At 49.3% G+C, this 20,296-nt stretch overlaps 1 protein-coding gene across 5 annotated transcripts in view; it reads left to right on the top strand.

Moving 5' to 3' along the window:
• Positions 1 to 20,296, top strand: part of DDHD2 (DDHD domain containing 2) — a 100,815-nt gene that overhangs the window by 9,542 nt on the left and 70,977 nt on the right. The window contains exon 1 of one of the 5 annotated variants that reach the window (XM_069766877.1): positions 14,557 to 14,594. The exons of 3 other annotated variants lie outside the window; for them this stretch is intronic. The gene's annotated coding sequence lies outside the window, so the exon portion shown is untranslated. Of the gene's footprint in view, positions 1 to 14,556; positions 14,595 to 20,296 lie in introns of those variants that run through there. One more of the 5 variants, XM_069766873.1, reaches the window with a different exon arrangement.

Genomic DNA, 20,296 nt, shown 5'->3' with positions numbered 1-20,296 from the left:
CAGTGTCTGCCCCAGTGATGTATATACCCCAGTGTCTGCCCCAGTGATGTATATACCCCAGTGTCTGCCCCAGTGATTTATATACCCCAGTGTCTGCCTCATGTGATGTATATACCCCAGTGTCTGCCCCAGTGATGTATATACCCCAGTATCTGCCCCAGTGATTTATATACCCCAGTGTCAGCCCCAGTGATGTATATACCCCAGTGTCTGTCTCATGTGATGTATATACCCCAGTGTCTGTCTCCTGTGATGTACAGTTAGGGCCAGAAATATTTGGACAGTGACACAATTTTCACGAGTTGGGCTCTGCATGCCACCACATTGGATTTGAAATGAAACCTCTACAACAGAATTCAAGTGCAGATTGTAACGTTTAATTTGAAGGGTTGAACAAAAATATCTGATAGAAAATGTAGGAATTGTACACATTTCTTTACAAACACTCCACATTTTAGGAGGTCAAAAGTAATTGGACAAATAAACATAACCCAAACAAAATATTTTTATTTTCAATATTTTGTTGCAAATCCTTTGGAGGCAATCACTGCCTTAAGTCTGGAACCCATGGACATCACCAAACGCTGGGTTTCCTCCTTCTTAATGCTTTGCCAGACCTTTACAGCCGCAGCCTTCAGGTCTTGCTTGTTTGTGGGTCTTTCCGTCTTAAGTCTGGATTTGAGCAAGTGAAATGCATGCTCAATTGGGTTTAGATCTGGAGATTGACTTGGCCATTGCAGAATGTTCCACTTTTTGGCTCTCATGAACTCCTGGGTAGCTTTGGCTGTATGCTTGGGGTCATTGTCCATCTGTACTATGAAGCGCCGTCCAATCAACTTTGCAGCATTTGGCTGAATCTGGGCTGAAAGTATATCCCGGTACACTTCAGAATTCATCCGGCTACTCTTGTCTGCTCTTATGTCATCAATAAACACAAGTGACCCAGTGCCATTGAAAGCCATGCATGCCCATGCCATCACGTTGCCTCCACCATGTTTTACAGAGGATGTGGTGTGCCTTGGATCATGTGCCGTTCCCTTTCTTCTCCAAACTTTTTTCTTCCCATCATTCTGGTACAGGTTGATCTTTGTCTCATCTGTCCATAGAATACTTTTCCAGAACTGAGCTGGCTTCTTGAGGTGTTTTTCTGCAAATTTAACTCTGGCCTGTCTATTTTTGGTATTGATGAATGGTTTGCATCTAGATGTGAACCCTTTGTATTTACTGTCATGGAGTCTTCTCTTTACTGTTGACTTAGAGACAGATACACCTACTTCACTGAGAGTGTTCTGGACTTCAGTTGATGTTGTGAACGGGTTCTTCTTCACCAAATTAAGTATGCGGCGATCATCCACCAGTGTTGTCATCCGTGGACGCCCAGGCCTTTTTGAGTTCCCAAGCTCACCAGTCAATTCCTTTTTTCTCAGAATGTACCCAACTGTTGATTCTGCTACTCCAAGCATGTCTGCTATCTCTCTGATGGATTTTTTCTTTTTTTTCAGCCTCAGGATGTTCTGCTTCACCTCAATTGAGAGTTCCTTTGACCGCATGTTGTCTGCTCACAGCAACAGCTTCCAAATGCAAAACCACACACCTGGAATCCACCCCTGACCTTTTAACTACTTCATTGATTACAGGTTAACGAGGGAGACGCCTTCAGAGTTAATTGCAGCCCTTAGAGTCCATTGTCCAATTACTTTTGGTCCCTTGAAAAAGAGGACGCTATGCATTACAGAGCTATGATTCCTAAACCCTTTCTCCGATTTGGATGTGGAAACTATCATATTGCAGCTGGGAGTGTGCACTTTCAGCCCATATTATATATATAATTGTATTTCTGAACATGTTTTTGTAAACAGCTAAAATAACAAAACTTGTGTCACTGTCCAAATATTTCTGGCCCTAACTGTATATACCCCAGCGTCTGTCTCATGTGATGTATATACCCCAGCGTCTGTCTCATGTGATGTATATACCCCAGCGTCTGTCTCATGTGATGTATATACCCCAGTGTCTGTCTCATGTGATGTATATACCCCAGCGTCTGTCTCATGTGATGTATATACCCCAGTGTCTGTCTCATGTGATGTATATACCCCAGTGTCTGTCTCATGTGATGTATATACCCCAGTGTCTGTCTCATGTGATGTATATACCCCAGTGTCTGCCTCATGTGATGTATATACCCCAGTGTCTGTCTCATGTGATGTATATACCCCAGCGTCTGTCTCATGTGATGTATATACCCCAGTGTCTGTCTCATGTGATGTATATACCCCAGTGTCTGTCTCATGTGATGTATATACCCCAGTGTCTGCCTCATGTGATGTATATACCCCAGTGTCTGCCTCATGTGATGTATATACCCCAGTGTCTGTCTCATGTGATGTATATACCCCAGTGTCTGTCTCATGTGATGTATATACCCCAGTGTCTGTCTCATGTGATGTATATACCCCAGTGTCTGTCTCATGTGATGTATATACCCCAGTGTCTGTCTCATGTGATGTATATACCCCAGTGTCTGTCTCATGTGATGTATATACCCCAGTGTCTGTCTCATGTGATGTATATACCCCAGTGTCTGTCTCATGTGACGTATATACCCCAGTGTCTGCCTCATGTGACGTATATACCCCAGTGTCTGCCTCATGTGATGTATATACCTCAGTGATGTACATAATATGTACATTATTTGTTTGTTTGTTTTTTGTTTCCCAAGAAAAGTTTTTATTTTTTTTTGTTTTGATCGCTGTCTGCTGTGATTGTGCTAATTGTAGTTTCCCCGGATTTGGTTATATTATTGCTTTTTTTTTTTGGTCTTCTTTTCGTTTTACTTTTTCCTTATTGCAAATACATGTGATTTTAATCAATCGTGTTTAGCATCATGTGATAAGTGGAAAAAAAATCATAAAAGAGTGTATTCGCACTGATAAATCCTTATTTTTAGTAAATAAATGCCCAGTAAGTATGGTAACCAATGGTGATATAGTGTAATGGTAATAGCAGGTAAGGGATTGAAAAGCACCATGTATATTACACCACATCTGCATATGCAATTTTGCACAATAAATTACCTAAAGGCGTTCAGTCTTAGAGACATTTAGTCTTAAAAATATTACCGTATCGTAGGAAGGACCATTAAACCAACGCATTTCAGAAACACGGTTTCCTTCCTCAGGGATTGTCCCCCTGCTGGATGAAAGCCCTTAAATATCTAACCCGAAGGTCAGGTGATGTTAATTCAGTAAAAAACAAAAAACCTCACTGTTAAGTCCTCTAGGAATTAGTGTCGAGACATGGATTTAATAAAATTGCCTTTTCTCCAATCTGGATGTACAATTTCAAGACCAGTAACCACCATGTTTGGTACCACCCCCCATGGTTTTCTACAAAATGTTTGGATAAGGGGTGGCCTGTGAACTTTTTCTTTATATTTCTAATGTGTTCATTTGTCCTCACATTAAGTGGACGTTTGGTACGTCCCACATAGAATTTGTGGCATGGGCATCTGATGGTATATATGACCCCCCATACTTAACAGCGAGGTTGAACTTTTTTTTTTTTACTGAGGTAACCACCCGGGACAGCTCTCCGACATCGCACCATCCGACTGCCTATGTTGGCATAATACCGAGACAGACACCAGGTCCTCTAGTGCTGGCACTATGCGCTGCCTCATACGGTAATAGACAGTTTAGTTATGGTTTCTTGCCGGTAATATTTTTAAGACTGAATATCTCTAAGACTGAACACCTTTAGGCATGGCATATCTCCCAACTTTTGAAGGATTGAAGTTTGCGGCGCGCACAGCGGCAAATTATAGGCCACGCCTCTGACCACACCCATTTTACAACTAGTCACACCCATTTCCAAGCCCCTACCACACCCATTTAGCACTGCTGATCACACTGTTTCATAAATAATAATTATAAACAAAAAAAATGGCCACACAGTGCTCAATACTGTATAGTGGCTACACATGATGCTCCATACTGTATAATGGCCACACATGATGCTCAATACTGTATAATGGCCACACATGATGCTCAATACTGTATAATGGCCACACATGATGCTCCATACTGTATAATGGCCACACATGATGCTCCATACTGTATAATGGCCCCACATGATGCTCCATACTGTATAATGGCCCCACATGATGCTCCATACTGTATAATGGGTGGCCACACATGATGCTCCATTGTATAATGGTCACACATTATGCTCTATTCTGTATAATGGCCCCACATGATGCTCCATACTGTATAATGGCCACACATGATGCTCCATTGTATAATGGCCACACATTATGCTCTATACTGTATAATGGCCACACATGATGCTCAATACTGTATAATGGCCACATGGTGCTCCATACCGTATAATGGCCACACAGTGCTCCATACTGTATAATGGCCACACATGATGCTCCATACTGTAAAATGGCCACACATTATGCTCCATTGTATAATGGCCACACATTATGCTCCATACTGTATAATGGCCACACAGTGCTCCATACTGTATAATGGCCACACAGTGCTCCATACTGTATAATGGCCACACAGTGCTCCATACTGTATAATGGCCACAAATGATGCACCATACTGTATAATGGCCACACATAATGCTGCGTACAGTATAATGGCCCACATGATGTTGCGTGCAGTATACTGGCCCCATGTGATGCTCCGTGCAGTATAATGGGCCCACATGATGCTGCATACTGTATAATTGCCTCACATGATGCTTTGTACAGTATAATGGTGCCATATGATGCTGGGTACAATATTATGGCCCCACATGATACTGCGTACAGTATAATGGTCATAAATGGTTACCCCACCGCATCATTGCCTTCACACCCCCATTATTGTCTGCTCCATCACTATACATACATACACACACACACACACACACACACACACACACACACACACACACACACACACACACACACACACACCTTGCAATGCACTCCCTTACAGCAGCCGGCAGCTTCCACTCCCGTGGCGCTGAATGATGTCATCCAGCTGCGCCGCACCGCTGACTGCTCACGTCGCTGCAGCTCCGGTATGCCACTGATAAAGACCTCTCCATGTTTCCTCTGCCAGTCAGTGTCAGAGCGAGGAGCAATATCTGCTCTGATCCGACACAGCTAGCGTACGCTCCGTACACCTCGTACACATGCGGCTCCACTTCGTACACTTCATACACACACATGACTCTGCTCCATACACCTTGCACACACGGCTCCGCTCCATACACCTCATACACACGCGGCTGCACTCCGTACAACTAAAAGATGAGTCTCCCCGCAGGTTGGGGGTACTCGGTACCGGTGTTCACAGGGGGATGTCACGGTGGCTGCAACCCGGTCCGTGGCCCTGGGTGCCCATGTAAAAGGGAACGGTCTTTAAAGGGAATAAAGTTTATGTTCGTGATGCCACCTGTGGTATTCGGTCAGGGTGACTGACGCTGCTTTAAGGGGTCCGCTGGGGTGATGTTATGGCATCTACATGGTATACCTTCCCACAGGTGAAATATATCCCCAGGGCCTCCCAGTGTGTAAATGGTGGTATAGTGAGAGGTGCAGTAAGGAACGAGGACACAAGGTTGCAGTCTCTTTACCTCGTTTACTGAAGACTTCAGCAGCCACAGTCCAGGGCACCAGATCACAGGGCAGGCAGGGTCCGGCCGGTTCGGAGGCAAGTCCACAGTCCCCTTATCCAGGTGGAAAGTAAAAGCTTTCCTTTGCGCTGTAGTGGTGTAGTCCCTTACTGCTAAGCTTCACATAAGGTCCTCACAGATTCTCTCTCTCTCTCTCTCTCTCTCTCTCTCTCTCTCTCTGTGTGGAGGTCCTTACAACCTCGGTATACCGGCTACCGGTGTTCTGCGCCTCAGAAGGAGGCAGCCTGCTTGGGGCTGGTCCCCTGCTGGTATCCTCTCCTGTGCTTAATCTCTCGCACGCTCGCTGCAATCAATTCTGCTTTCTAAAATGTCTTTCTGGGAGCTGCAGCTCTGAGGGCATGCACAGCTCTGTAAACCCTCTGTCCTCCTCAGACGGATGTCTGGAACTTTCTAACTTTCCCTACAGACTACCAGTTATATACTGTATATACTAGAACGTGGCCCGATTCTAACGTATCTGGTATTCTAGAATATGTAGGTAGTATATAGCACAGGCTACATGCTATATTGCACAGTAGTATAGAACACAACCGACGTAGAATGTAACACAGCGTACATAGTATATAGCAGAGCTACGTAGTATATAACACAGCCACGTAGTATATAACATAGCCACGTAGTGTTTTGCACAGGTACGTAGTATATTGGTCAGCCACATAGTATGTAGCAGAGCCATGTAGTATATAACATAGCCACGTCGTATATCATAGTATATTGCACTGCCACGTAGTATATAACAGAGCCACGTAGTATATTGCACAGTCGATGTAGTATATAACAGAACCGACACAGCCACATAGTATATTGCACAGCTACGTAGTATATTGGACAGTCACGTTGTATATTGCCCAGCTACATCGTATATAGCACATAGATGTAGTATATAACAGAGCCCACGCAGTATGTAACACAGCCCACGTAGTATATAGCAATGTGGGCACTATATGCGTGCAGGGCCGTATTTAGAGTTTCTGCTGCCCTAGGCACTTTTAGTGCTGCCTCCCCCTTTGGTGAGTATAACACTATCGGCAGTGACTTTGGCAAAAATCGCTGATGTGAAAGTCGCCTTTTGCAGCAGATCCGGCAGTTTTTCCGCATCTGCCGCGTAATGGATCACTTAGGGCAACACTGCATTCGGCCTCATTCATTCCCTATGGGACTTACAGACATGTGCGGCACTTGCGGTTTTGCCGCCATCCGGCAAATGCGGTACTTGCAGCAATGAGAAAAAACACTACTAGCAGTGTTTTATGTATCATCGTAAGTGCAAAACCGCAATTGCCGCACATGTTCGCAAGTAGCCATCACTACCTGTCCCTGCACCTTGCTAGCTCATCCCTATCCAACCCTCCCTGACCTATAACTACACTATAAAGCTTCAGAAAAGCAATTTATTAACTGACATATTCCTATGATAATGAGGGCTCTAGGCTACGGCGTAGACTGGGACGGGCAGTGTCCGGGTCTCCATCCTCTCTGTGCACACCCTCAGTCCCTGCCTCACTGCCTGTGCACAGACCTCCCTCCACCGGACCCGGTAATCGCCGCTCGCAGTAGGATACCGGCAGAGGTGTATCTAGGGTTTCTGGCACCCGGGGAAAGAATTCATTTTGGTGCCCCCCCTCCGCCAAGGACATATGTGATTTGCACACTCAGTCATGTGCCCACGAGCTCCTCTCCCTAATGCTCTCAATGTTCAGTGAAAAACTAAGAGAAGCAGAAGAGAAGCTCGTTGTCACAGGACCATAAGAGTATGTGTCCACGTTCAGGATTGCATCAGGATTTGGTCAGGATTTTTCATCAGTATTTGTAAGCCAAAACCAGGAGTGGAACAATTAGGGTCTGTTTCCACGTGCAGGAAACGCTGCGTGTCTGACGCTGCATAGAGCCGCAACGTCAAACACGCAGCGTCCAGATGTTACAGCATAGTGGAGGGGATTTAATGAAATCCCGTCTCCACTATGCGTGGTAACACGCACGCGGTGGCCCTGCGACTCCGGACATGCTGCGCGTCTTTTCAGATCGCAGCATGTCCGTATATCTTGCGGCGACGCTGCGTCGCCGCAAGATATAGCACAGGGCGCTATGGTGGGGTGCGATGATGCCGGATGTGTGCTGTGAACACATCCGGCATCATCGCGTCCCAGAAAGGGGGCGGGGCTTACCGCAGAGCGGCTAAGCCGCTCCGGCGATACCGCCGGCCATCCTGAAAGTGGACACATAGCCTTAGAGGAAAACTATAATAGAAACATATGCACCACTTCTGTATTTATCACCCACTCCTGGTTTTGGCTACAAATACTGATGTAAAATACTGACCAAATCCTGATGCAATCCTGAACGTGGACACATACTCTAAGTCTGAAAATCGCATATGAGTGACGTGTCCATGTGACGACTACTGGAACTTGCAGAGCTGAATCCTGACATCGCAGCTTCTGAATTCTCACAACGCATGCACTGCACACTTTTAGGATTCTCCCTTGCCGGTGGACAGTCATGTCAGCACAAGTATGTGATTTGTATACTTCTGACCACATTCCGACTAGATGTGCCCGGCCTCGCTCAGTTCATTTTCATTGACGGAGGTCACGCATGTCTAGTCAGCACATGATCGCATTAATGTAAATCCCCAGCATGAGAGAATCCTGACAGCGTGCAGTGTGCACTGTGAGAATTCAGAAGTCTGCAGTCACAAAGAATGACTGCAGACTCATCACAAGCCTGGACATCCCCTTTAAAAGGGACTCTGTCACCTGAATTTGGAGGGAACAATTTTCAGCCATAGGGGCGGGGTTTTCGGGTGTTTGATTCACCCTTTCCTTACCCGCTGGCTGCATGCTGGCTGCAATATTGGATTGAAGCTCATTCTCTGTCCTCCATAGTACACGCCTGCACAAGGCAAGATTGCAGATTGTGCAGGTACAGTATGTACTACGGAGGACAGAGAATGAGCTTCAATCCAATATTGCAGCCAGCATGCAGCCAGCGGGTATGGAAAGGGTGAATCAAACACCCGAAAACCCCACCCCTATGGCTGAAAATTTTTCCCTCCAAATTCAGGTGACAGTGTCCCTTTAAATCTCCTAGCATATATAAAAACATGAGAGTTAGCATCACAAATAACATTTACATCCAGGTACCTGATAGATGACGTCGCCTCTGGAGCCGTTCTCCTTTTCTTCATCTTGTCCAGATCCCATGATGAGTTTTTTCTCATCCACAGCCGTCTCTGCAGACTTCCATCTTCGCCGCTCTTTTGCAGAAAGTCTCCACATGACGCCCTTAAAGATACAAGTGTCATTATAATGCTCCCAAATAAAAAATTGCCCCTCACTATATTGTCTGCACAAAGTATGACCCCCACACTGTCCCTCTTATGGTACATGCTCTTCACACTGACCTCTCCTTTCTATACCGGTCCCCTCTTCACACTGTCCTCTCACACTGTGTCCCCCTTATAGGGCCCAGTATTTATACTCCATATTTATACTCCATCCTCCCACACTGCGTTCATGCCTCCCCCATCCTCCCACCCTGCGTTCATGGCTCCCCCATCCTTCTCCCCTGCAAGCATGGCTCCCCCATCCTCCCACTCTGCGTTCATGGCTCCCCATCCTTCTCCCCTGCGTTCATGGCTCCCCCATCCTTCTCCCATGCGTTCATGGCTCCCCCATCCTCCCACTCTGCGTTCATGGCTCCCCATCCTTCTCCCCTGCGTTCATGGCTCCCCCATCCTTCTCCCCTGCGTTCATGGCTCCCCCATCCTCCCACCCTGCGTTCATGGCTCCCCCATCCTCCCACCCTGCGTTCATGGCTCCCCATCCTTCTCCCCTGCGTTCATGGCTCCCCCATCCTTCTCCCCTGCGTTCATGGCTCCCCCATCCTCCCACTCTGCGTTCATGGCTCCCCCATCCTCCCACTCTGCGTTCATGGCTCCCCATCCTCCCCTGCGTTCATGGCTCCCCCATCCTTCTCCCCTGCGTTCATGGCTCCCCCATCCTCCCACCCTGCGTTCATGGCTCCCCCATCCTTCTCCCCTGCGTTCACGGCTCCCCCATCCTTCTCCCCTGCGTTCATGGCTCCCCATCCTTCTCCCCTGCGTGCACGGCTCCCCATCCTTCTCCCCTGTATGCACGGCTCCCCATCCTTCTCCCCTGCGTTCACTGCTCCCCATCCTTCTCCCCTGCGTGCACGGCTCCCCATCCTTCTCCCCTGCGTGCACGGCTCCCCATCCTTCTCCCCTGCGTGCACGGCTCCCCATCCTTCTCCCCTGTGTGCACGGCTCCCCATCCTTCTCCCCTGTGTGCACGGCTCCCCATCCTTCTCCCCTGTGTGCACGGCTCCCCATCCTTCTCCCCTGTATGCACGGCTCCCCATCCTTCTCCCCTGTATGCACGGCTCCCCATCCTTCTCCCCTGTATGCACGGCTCCCCATCCTTCTCCCCTGTATGCACGGCTCCCCATCCTTCTCCCCTGTGTGCACGGCTCCCCATCCTTCTCCCCTGTGTGCACGGCTCCCCATCCTTCTCCCCTGTGTGCACGGTTCCCATCCTTCTCCCTTGTATGCACGGCTCCCCATCCTTCTCCCCTGTGTGCACGGCTCCCCATCCTTCTCCCCTGTATGCACGGCTCCCCATCCTTCTCCCCTGTATGCACGGCTCCCCATCCTTCTCCCCTGTGTGCACGGCTCCCCATCCTTCTCCCCTGTGTGCACGGCTCCCCATCCTTCTCCCCTGTGTGCACGGCTCCCCATCCTTCTCCCCTGTGTGCACGGCTCCCCATCCTTCTCCCCTGTATGCACGGCTCCCCTTCCTTCTCCCCTGTATGCACGGCTCCCCATCCTTCTCCCCTGTATGCACGGCTCCCCATCCTTCTCCCCTGTATGCACGGCTCCCCATCCTTCTCCCCTGTATGCACGGCTCCCCATCCTTCCCCCCCTGTGTGCACGGCACCCCACTTTTTTTCCCTGTCATACTTACCTCTCACCGGCGCGCAGCACAGAACTTCCTGGCATCTCAGCGTCTTCCTTCCTGTCTTCAGCGGTCACATGGTAGCGCTAATTAAGGGTGATGAATATGCGCATATTCATCACCCTTAATGATCGGTACCATGTGACCGCTGAAGACAGGACGCGCTGCAGGCGCTGAGACGCAGTTGCAGCCACCGCTGGAGGAAGGTGAGTATTACGTCTTCAGGGAGGGAGGGAGGGGGGCGGGAAGGAGGGAGGAGGGGGGGGCGGGAAGGAGGGAGGGAGGAGGGGGGGCGGAAACTTGACCCCGGAGTTTTATAAAAAAAAAAAAAGAAAAAAAAAGAAAAAACCTAGCTCAAGGGCGCCCCCCCGCATCCCGCCGCCCTAGGCACGTGCCCTCAAGTGCCTAGTGGCAAATACGGCCCTGTATGCGTGGTTAAAAAAGACTTAAAACAAAAAATAAATATATACTCACCTTCCGAAGACCCCTTGAAGTCCTGGCGCTTGTGTGCGGTGCACGCGGCAGCTTCCGGTCCCAGGGTTGGTATGAGCGCAGGACCTGTGATGACGTCGCGGTCACATGATCGTGATGTCATGGCAGGTCCTTCTCGCATAGCATCCTGGGCACTGGAACCTGCCGCTTGCCCTGCCGAGGACAGCAGGTGACGTCGGAGGGTGAGAATAACCTTTTTTTTAATTATTATTTGTAACATTAGATCGTTTTACTATTGATGCTGTGTAAGTTGGTCACACAGGGTTAATAGCTGCGTTAATGGAGTGCGTTACACCGCGGTCCGTTAACTCTGGAATTAACCCTGTGTGAGTGCTCAGCGCTGACTGCAGGATAGTAAAGCAGCGGCCATTTCGCTGCCGGACTATAGCCGTCGCTGATTGGTCGTGGCAATGGTCATGGGCGTTTTGCCACGACCAATCAGCGACTTGGATTTCCATGACAGACAGAGGCCGCGACCAATGAATATCCGTGACAGACAGACAGACGGAAGTGACCCTTAGACAATTATATAGTAGATGGTGAGTCACCTAGTAAATAGGATCAAAAGCTCCCCCTGGTGGCCTGGAGTGTGAATGTGTTGCATGTTTGTGGTACCTGGTTACAGTTATCCTTTCTTGCCTCCAAACGTAGCATCACTCTTCCCGTGAGGAAAGCGACATTACTGTGACGACCAGGACCCTGGGGCGCCACATACAGATGCGCCTCTGCTCCGTACACCTCGTACACAAGCGGCTCTGCTCCGTATACACGCAACTGCGCTTCGTACGCACGCGACTGCGCTCCAAACACCTCGTACACACACGGCTCTGCTCCGTACACCTCGTACACATGCGGCTCCGCACCTCGTACACACGCATGACACTTTGTACACATGGCTCCGCTCTGTACACCTCGTACACCTGCGGCTCCGCACCTCTTACACACGCATGACACCTTGTACACACGGCTCAGCTCCGTACATCTCGTACACATGCGGCTCCGCACCTCGTACACACGCATGACACCTTGTACACACGGCTCCGCTCCGTACATCTCGTACACATGCGGCTCCGCACCTCGTACACACGCATGACACCTTGTACACACGGCTCTGCTTCGTACACAAGCGGCTCCGCTCCGTGCACCTCATACACACGTGGCTCCGCACACATCATACACACGCGGCTCCGCTCCGTACGCATGCGGCTCCGCTCCGTACCCCTCGTATACACACGGCTCCACACCGTACACCTCGTACACATGCTGCTCCGCTCCGAACACCTCGTACACCCGCTGCTCCGCTCCATACACCTCGTACACACGCGGCTCCACTCTGCACACCTCGTACACACGCGGCTCCGCTCCATACACCTCATACACACACGGCTCCGCTCCGTACACCTCATACACCCCCGGCTCCGCTCCGTACACCTCGTACACCCCCGGCTCCGCTCCGTACACCTCGTACACACGCGGCTCCGCTCCGTACACCTCGTACACACGCGGCTCCGCTCCGTGCACCTCGTACACACGCGGCTGTGCTCCGTACACCTCGTACACACGCGGCTCCGCTCCGTACACCTCGTACACACGTGGCTCCGCTCCGTACACCTCGTACACACGCGGCTCCGCTCCGTGCACCTCGTACACATGCGGCTGTGCTCCGTACACCTCGTACACACGCGGCTCCGCTCCGTACACCTCGTACACACGTGGCTCCGCTCCGTACACCTCGTACACACGCGGCTCCGCTCCGTGCACCTCGTACACATGCGGCTGTGCTCCGTACACCTCGTACACACGCGGCTCCGCTCCGTACACCTCGTACACACGCGGCTCCGCTCCGTGCACCTCGTACACACGCGGCTGTGCTCCGTACACCTCGTACACACGCGGCTCCGCTCCGTACACCTCGTACACACGTGGCTCCGCTCCGTACACCTCGTACACACGCGGCTCCGCTCCGTGCACCTCGTACACATGCGGCTGTGCTCCGTACACCTCGTACACACGCGGCTCCGCTCCGTACACCTCGTACACACGCGGCTCCGCTCCGTGCACCTCGTACACACGCGGCTGTGCTCCGTACACCTCGTACACACGCGGCTCCGCTCCGTACACCTCGTACACACGTGGCTCCGCTCCGTACACCTCGTACACACGCGGCTCCGCTCCGTGCACCTTGTACACATGCGGCTGTGCTCCGTACACCTCGTACACACGCGGCTCCGCTCCGTACACCTCGTACACACGCGGCTCCGCTCCGTACACCTCGTACACACGCGGCTCCGCTCCGTGCACCTCGTACACACGCGGCTGTGCTCCGTACACCTCGTACACACGCGGCTCCGCTCCGTACACCTCGTACACACGTGGCTCCGCTCCGTACACCTCGTACACACGCGGCTCCGCTCCGTGCACCTCGTACACATGCGGCTGTGCTCCGTACACCTCGTACACACGCGGCTCCGCTCCGTACACCTCGTACACACGTGGCTCCGCTCCGTACACCTCGTACACACGCGGCTCCGCTCCGTGCACCTCGTACACATGCGGCTGTGCTCCGTACACCTCGTACACACGCGGCTCCGCTCCGTACACCTCGTACACACGTGGCTCCGCTCCGTACACCTCGTACACACGCGGCTCCGCTCCGTGCACCTCGTACACATGCGGCTGTGCTCCGTACACCTCGTACACACGCGGCTCCGCTCCGTACACCTCGTACACACGCGGCTCCGCTCCGTACACCTCGTACACACGTGGCTCCGCTCCGTACACCTCGTACACACGCGGCTCCGCTCCGTACACCTCGTACACACGCGGCTCCGCTCCGTACACCTCGTACACACGCGGCTCCGCTCCGTACACCTCGTACACACACTTTAGGTATTTTAGTGTGCAAAACTGTATACGCAGATTTGGTGTAATATTTATGGTGCTTTTCAATCCCTTACCTGCTATTACCATTATACTATATCACCATTGGTTACTTATTGAGCATTTCTATACTAAAAATAAGGATTTATCAGTTTGGTTACTGTCGTATTCACAGCAGAATCCTTCACACTTGCACCACTATTTGTATATTCTTATTTTTGAAAAAAAAAACAACTACTTTTCCACAAAAAAAATAAATAAATCCCCCATTGCCCATATCTCTGTATAACATGTTCAACATGTTATACTGGACGACGAGGAGAGTGGGAGTCGTAGTGCTGGCAAATTTTCCCTGACTAGTAATGGCGTTTTCGCCTCAGAAAGCTCAAGTCTCGCGAGAGCTAGCTCATCTCCTTTCTCCCCAGACAAAAGGAAAAAAAATAAATAAATCACGTGACCCGTTCACTACAAAGTAAAACAGCCAGGAGGACATGGTCACGTGATAATTGGACAGTGGGCGGCGCTCGGATTCAACATGGCGGCCTGTTAGTGGTAAGTGCATAGACTGTACTGTTATACCCGGGCCTCAGTGCCAGAGGGCGCCCTCTATGGGCCGGGGGGAGGATTGTATGCCTGCGCAGATTTACAGACGGCGCTGACTGGAGTGACCATAAGCCGCAGCATGTCGTGTGTGTACGTGTGCAGTGCGATATATTGTATCATCACGTGATGTAGGACTACAAGCCTCAGGAGGCAGCAGTGCACACAGTCCTGCGTGTCATGTGCAGTGCAAAAGTATTCAACCCCCTAGCAAAAATCATCATATTTGTCGTTTATTAAAATTGCAGAAAAACCTTACTAAAATTAGTTTTTTTTAATTAGTAAATTAGTATTTATTATGCTTTGATTACATAGCTAAATAAATAAAATTAAAAATATTAGTAAAAAATTAAATATATATATTTTATAACATGATACACGTCTTGCAAATGTAAAATATTAATAAAAAAAAAAATCCCTGAAAATTCTTGGCTTTTGTTGGAAATAGAAAAGGGTTATTTATTATTTCGTTACTCTTTTTTTTTTTTTTTAAAGGGTTATTCCCAAATCATTAAAGGGAGTTGTCCCCTTTTCAGAAAGTCCCAGTTCCTGGGTGCAGTTTAAATAAAAATAACAAACCGTGCTGGAGTCACTCTCCTCAGGTCCAGCTTTGAGTGTTTGCCGCCGCTACTGGTCCCTGGTATTGTCTGCAGCGCTTTCGTCATGTCCACAGCCAATTAGTGACTCTGCCCCGTGTAGACGCAGCGCCCTGCTAAATGTTACTGAGCTCACTGATTGGCTGCATCGCTAACGACGTGACGTGGGCAGAGACTCAGAGCTGGACCCAGGGAAGGAGAGTACATCTATATACATAATTGTCTAAGGGTCACGTCTGTCTGTCCTTCTGTCACGGTTATTCGTTCGCTGATTGGTCTCGGCAGCTGCCTGTCACGGTTGCCGCGACCAATCAGCGACGGGCACAGTCCGATTAGTCCCTCCCCTGCACTCACTGCCCGGCGCCCGCTCCATAATCCCCTCCACTCACCGCTCACACAGGGTTAATGGCAGCGGTAACGGCCCGCGGTGTAACGCACTCCGTTACCGCCGCTATTAACCCTGTGTGTCCCCAACTATTTGCTATTGATGCTGCCTATGCAGCATCAATAGTAAAAATGTCATGTTAAAAATAATAAAAAAAACAAAAAACCTGCTATACTTACCCTTTGCCGCTCCCGGGACCGCTCCATTGCACGTGGCAGCTTCCGCTCCCGTCCCAGGGCTGGTGTGCGACAAGGACCTGCCGTAACGTCACGGTCATGTGACCGCAACGTCATCATAGGTCCTGTTCACACCAGCCCTGGGACCGGAAGCTGCCGCTTGCAATGGAGCGATCCCAGGAGCGTGGCGAGGAGCGGCAAAGGCGGTGGAGGGTAAGTATAGCGGGACTTTCAACGGGCTATAGGTGAGTATATGTTTATTTTTTTTTTTTAAGTCTATACTACGTGGCTCTGTGCTGGACAATATACTACGTGGCTGGGCAATATACTACGTGGCTCTGCTATATACTACGTGGCTGGGCAATATACTACGTGGCTCGGCAATATACTACGTGACTGGGCAATATACTACATGGCTCTGTGCTGTATACTACGTGGCTGTGCAATATACTACGTGGCTGGGCAATATACTACGTGGCTGTGCAATATACTACGTGGCTCTGTGCTGTATACTACGTGGCTGGGCAATATACTACGTGGCTGGGCAATATACTACGTGGCTCGGCAATATACTACGTGACTGGGCAATATACTACGTGGCTCTGTGCTGTATACTACGTGGCTGGGCAATATACTATGTGGCTGTGCAATATACTATGTGGCTGGGCAATATACTACGTGGCTCTGTGCTGTATACTATGTGGCTGGGCAATATACTATGTGGCTGTGCAATATACTACGTGGCTGGGCAATATACTACGTGGCTCTGTGCTGTATACTATGTGGCTGGGCAATATACTATGTGGCTGTGCAATATACTACGTGGCTGGGCAATATACTATGTGGCTCTGTGCTGTATACTATGTGGCTGGGCAATATACTATGTGGCTGTGCAATATACTACGTGGCTGGGCAATATACTACGTGGCTGGGCAATATACTACGTGGCTGGGCAATATACTACGTGGCTCTGTGCTGTATACTACGTGGCTGGGCAATATACTACGTGGCTGGGCAATATACTACGTGGCTGGGCAATATACTACGTGGCTGGGCAATATACTACGTGGCTGGGCAATATACTACGTGGCTGGGCAATATACTACGTGGCTGGGCAATATACTACGTGGCTGGGCAATATACTATGTGGCTCTGTGCTGTATACTATGTGGCTGGGCAATATACTATGTGGCTGTGCAATATACTACGTGGCTGGGCAATATACTACGTGGCTGGGCAATATACTACGTGGCTGGGCAATATACTACGTGGCTGGGCAATATACTACGTGGCTGGGCAATATACTACGTGGCTCTGTGCTGTATACTACGTGGCTGGGCAATATACTATGTGGCTCTGTGCTGTATACTATGTGGCTGGGCAATATACTATGTGGCTGTGCAATATACTACGTGGCTGGGCAATATACTACGTGGCTGTGCAATATACTACGTGGACATGTATATTCTAGAATACCCGATTGTTAGAATCGGACCACCATCTAGTTATAAATATATCATGTCATGGCTGCAGCGACCAATCAGCGACGGCCACAGTCCGATTAGTCCCTCCCCTGCAGTCAGTGCCCAGCGCCCGCTCCAAACTCCCCGCAGTCACCGCTCGCACAGGGTTAATGCCGGCGGTAACGGACCGCGTTATGCCGCGGGTAACTCACTCCGTTACCGCCGTTATTAACCCTGTGTGACCAAGTTTTTACTATTGATGCTGCCTATGCAGCCTCAATAGTAAAAAGATCTAATGTTAAAAATAATTAAAAAAAATAAAAAATCATCATATACTCACCCTCCGGCGCCTTTCCCGCTCTTCGCGACGTTCCGGTGCTAAGGATGGTATGCGACAAGGACCTTCCATGACATCACGGTCATGTGACCACGACGTCATCACAGGTCCTGCGCGCATACACGAGAAGGACCTGCCATGACGTCACGGTCATGTGGCCGCGACGTCATCACACCCTGGGACCGGAAGCTTGCGACAGAACTACAAGGGGCCCTCGGATCGGAAGGTGAGTATGTGTTTATTTTTTAACCTGTGACATACGTAGCTGGGCAATATGCTCTGTGCTGTATACTACGTGGCTGGGCAATATACTACGTGGCTGGGCAATATACTACGTGGCTGGGCAATATACTACGTGGCTGGGCAATATACTACGTGGCTGGGCAATATACTACGTGGCTGGGCAATATACTACGTGGCTGGGCAGTATAGTACCTGGCTGGGCAGTATAGTACGTGGCCGGGCAATATAGTACGTGGCCGGGCAATATAGTACGTGGCCGGGCAATATAGTACGTGGCCGGGCAGTATAGTACCTGGCTGGGCAGTATAGTACGTGGCCGGGCAATATAGTACGTGGCCGGGCAGTATAGTACGTGGCCGGGCAGTATAGTACGTGGCCGGGCAATATACTACGTGGACATGCATATTCTGTAATACCCGATGCGTTAGAATCGGACCACCATCTAGTAGATAGATAGATATAGAAAACTCCATAGGGGTTTTCTTTTTTTGCGGAGATCCGGAAGCCAATCAAATCAGCGATCTGCCTCCACTCTTTTTATTGTGGAGCCTGATGCCTTCCTAAGCCATGATCTCAGGATTGGGGGAGGCTCCAGCAGACCGACCCCCTCTCTTCACCAGTGATCAGAATATTGGTGATGGGGGATGACTTTTGTGAATAGTCTTGGAGCCTGATGCCTTCCTAAACCATGATCTCAGGATTGGGGGAGGCTCCAGCAGACCGACCCCCTCTCTTCACCAGTGATCAGAATATTGGTGATGGGGGATAACTTTTGTGAATAGTCTTGGAGCCTGATGCCTTCCTAAGCCATGATCTCAGGAATTGGGAATTGGTGTTGCAGCAGATTGACCCCTCTCTTCGCCAGTGATCAGAATATTATGGATAGGGGGTAACTTTTGTGAATAGTCTTTAGGAATCGGAGCTCTGGAAACCAAACGAAGCAGCGGTCTGCCTCCACTCTTTTTATTGTGGAGCGTGATACCTGCGTTCCAAAGCCATGATCTCCGGATCGGGGGTGGAGGGGTGGAGTTCCAGCAGACGGACCTTTCTCCTCACCAATGATCAAAGTATTAGGGATAGGGGATAACCTATTATTTTATGAATAGCCTTTAAAGGAGGGGTAACTACTTTTGCAAATAAAATCTACATGGTAATTTCCAGTAAGAATAAGGGCAAAACATATAATAAAAATGTAGCCACTTTCTTGTAAATGATACAGTGTTGTATAAAGTCCTTGACTCGTCCTCGTCTGTCCGCAGGGTCACTCAGCTGTTTTCTCATTCTATGTGTTGGCTAAGTGACATGTATAATGGCTTCTCTCACCGTCACTCAGCAGGGTGGTCTCACCGCTCATCTGAGGAACCAGCAGATGAATGGTCAGCTCACTTCTTGAGATTCATGGCATCTGGTAAAAAGTGAGAAAAGACGGAATATGTGCACAGCAAGTCGTTCTGACGTTACGGTGCATATGTTCTCTATTTGTAACATTCCGGGCAGAATCCTCCTGACAAAGACACTGTGTGCACATATCCTTGCTGTTAATGAGTATTTTTTTTAATAGCTTTACTTGAAGAGTTTTAGAGAAAAAAACAAATGTCTGGTGGGGGGGAAACTTGTAATGCACGGGCTGTCAGCGGCTCTCCTGACCTGAGAGTGACCGTTTCATGTATTTCTATGCAGCTGTCGCTCTCGGGTTGCGAGAGCCGCTGCCAGTCCGTGCATTGCAGTCTGAGATCGGACCAAATTTGCGCACATTACTTCATCTTAGGGCTGAATCTTATATTTGTAGGATTTTAGTTCAGGAGTGGCATGTCTGATAAATGTTAGATTTAGGCTCCCGTTGAAGAAAGGTCACCTTGTCGTGGCCGGTGGGCTCATGAATTGGCCAATAATGCAAAAAAGAGTGAGCATATACACAGCAATGTTAGAACTGCGTACACCGTCCTCCTTTTTAAGCTTTTAGCTACTGTCCGCAGCTCTCCCGACATATAATAAGCCACAAAGGCAGGAAAAACACCTCTGGCGTATTCCTGAAGTATCTTCTGCATCGGATACCTATACCTACCCTTTCTGCTCCAAAAACTCATCTTCATGAAACGCTCCTTCTTTGGAAGGGTTTGTCATTTGCTCGAGTTTGGTTTTTTTGTCAACTTTTATTTTTTGGAAAAACTCCCGGTGGGGTAAAAAAAAAAAAGGTGCGCGTTAGTTGTATAAAGCGGATCCTGATGGAATCCATTCCTAACTAGGCACTGGCCAAATGGAGGGCTGCACAGCAAAAATACATAAAGGAAAAACTTTTCCAAAGTTCTTTAAGAAAAGAAAAACTCCAAAAACGCAGCAAGGGGGAAAAAACACTTCCTGAATATGATCTTTTTTGAAAAACTTACAACTTTGGAAAGTTTCTTGTGAACTTAGCATTAGTGACAGATGCACCAAGTTATAATACCTCTCTAT

The sequence above is a fragment of the Ranitomeya imitator genome, chromosome 4 (assembly GCF_032444005.1).
Source record: "Ranitomeya imitator isolate aRanImi1 chromosome 4, aRanImi1.pri, whole genome shotgun sequence".
In the NCBI taxonomy this organism is placed as follows: Eukaryota; Metazoa; Chordata; class Amphibia; order Anura; family Dendrobatidae; genus Ranitomeya; species Ranitomeya imitator.
Note: the sequence above shows the minus strand (reverse complement) of the source record. Positions and strands in the feature narration are given on the sequence as shown.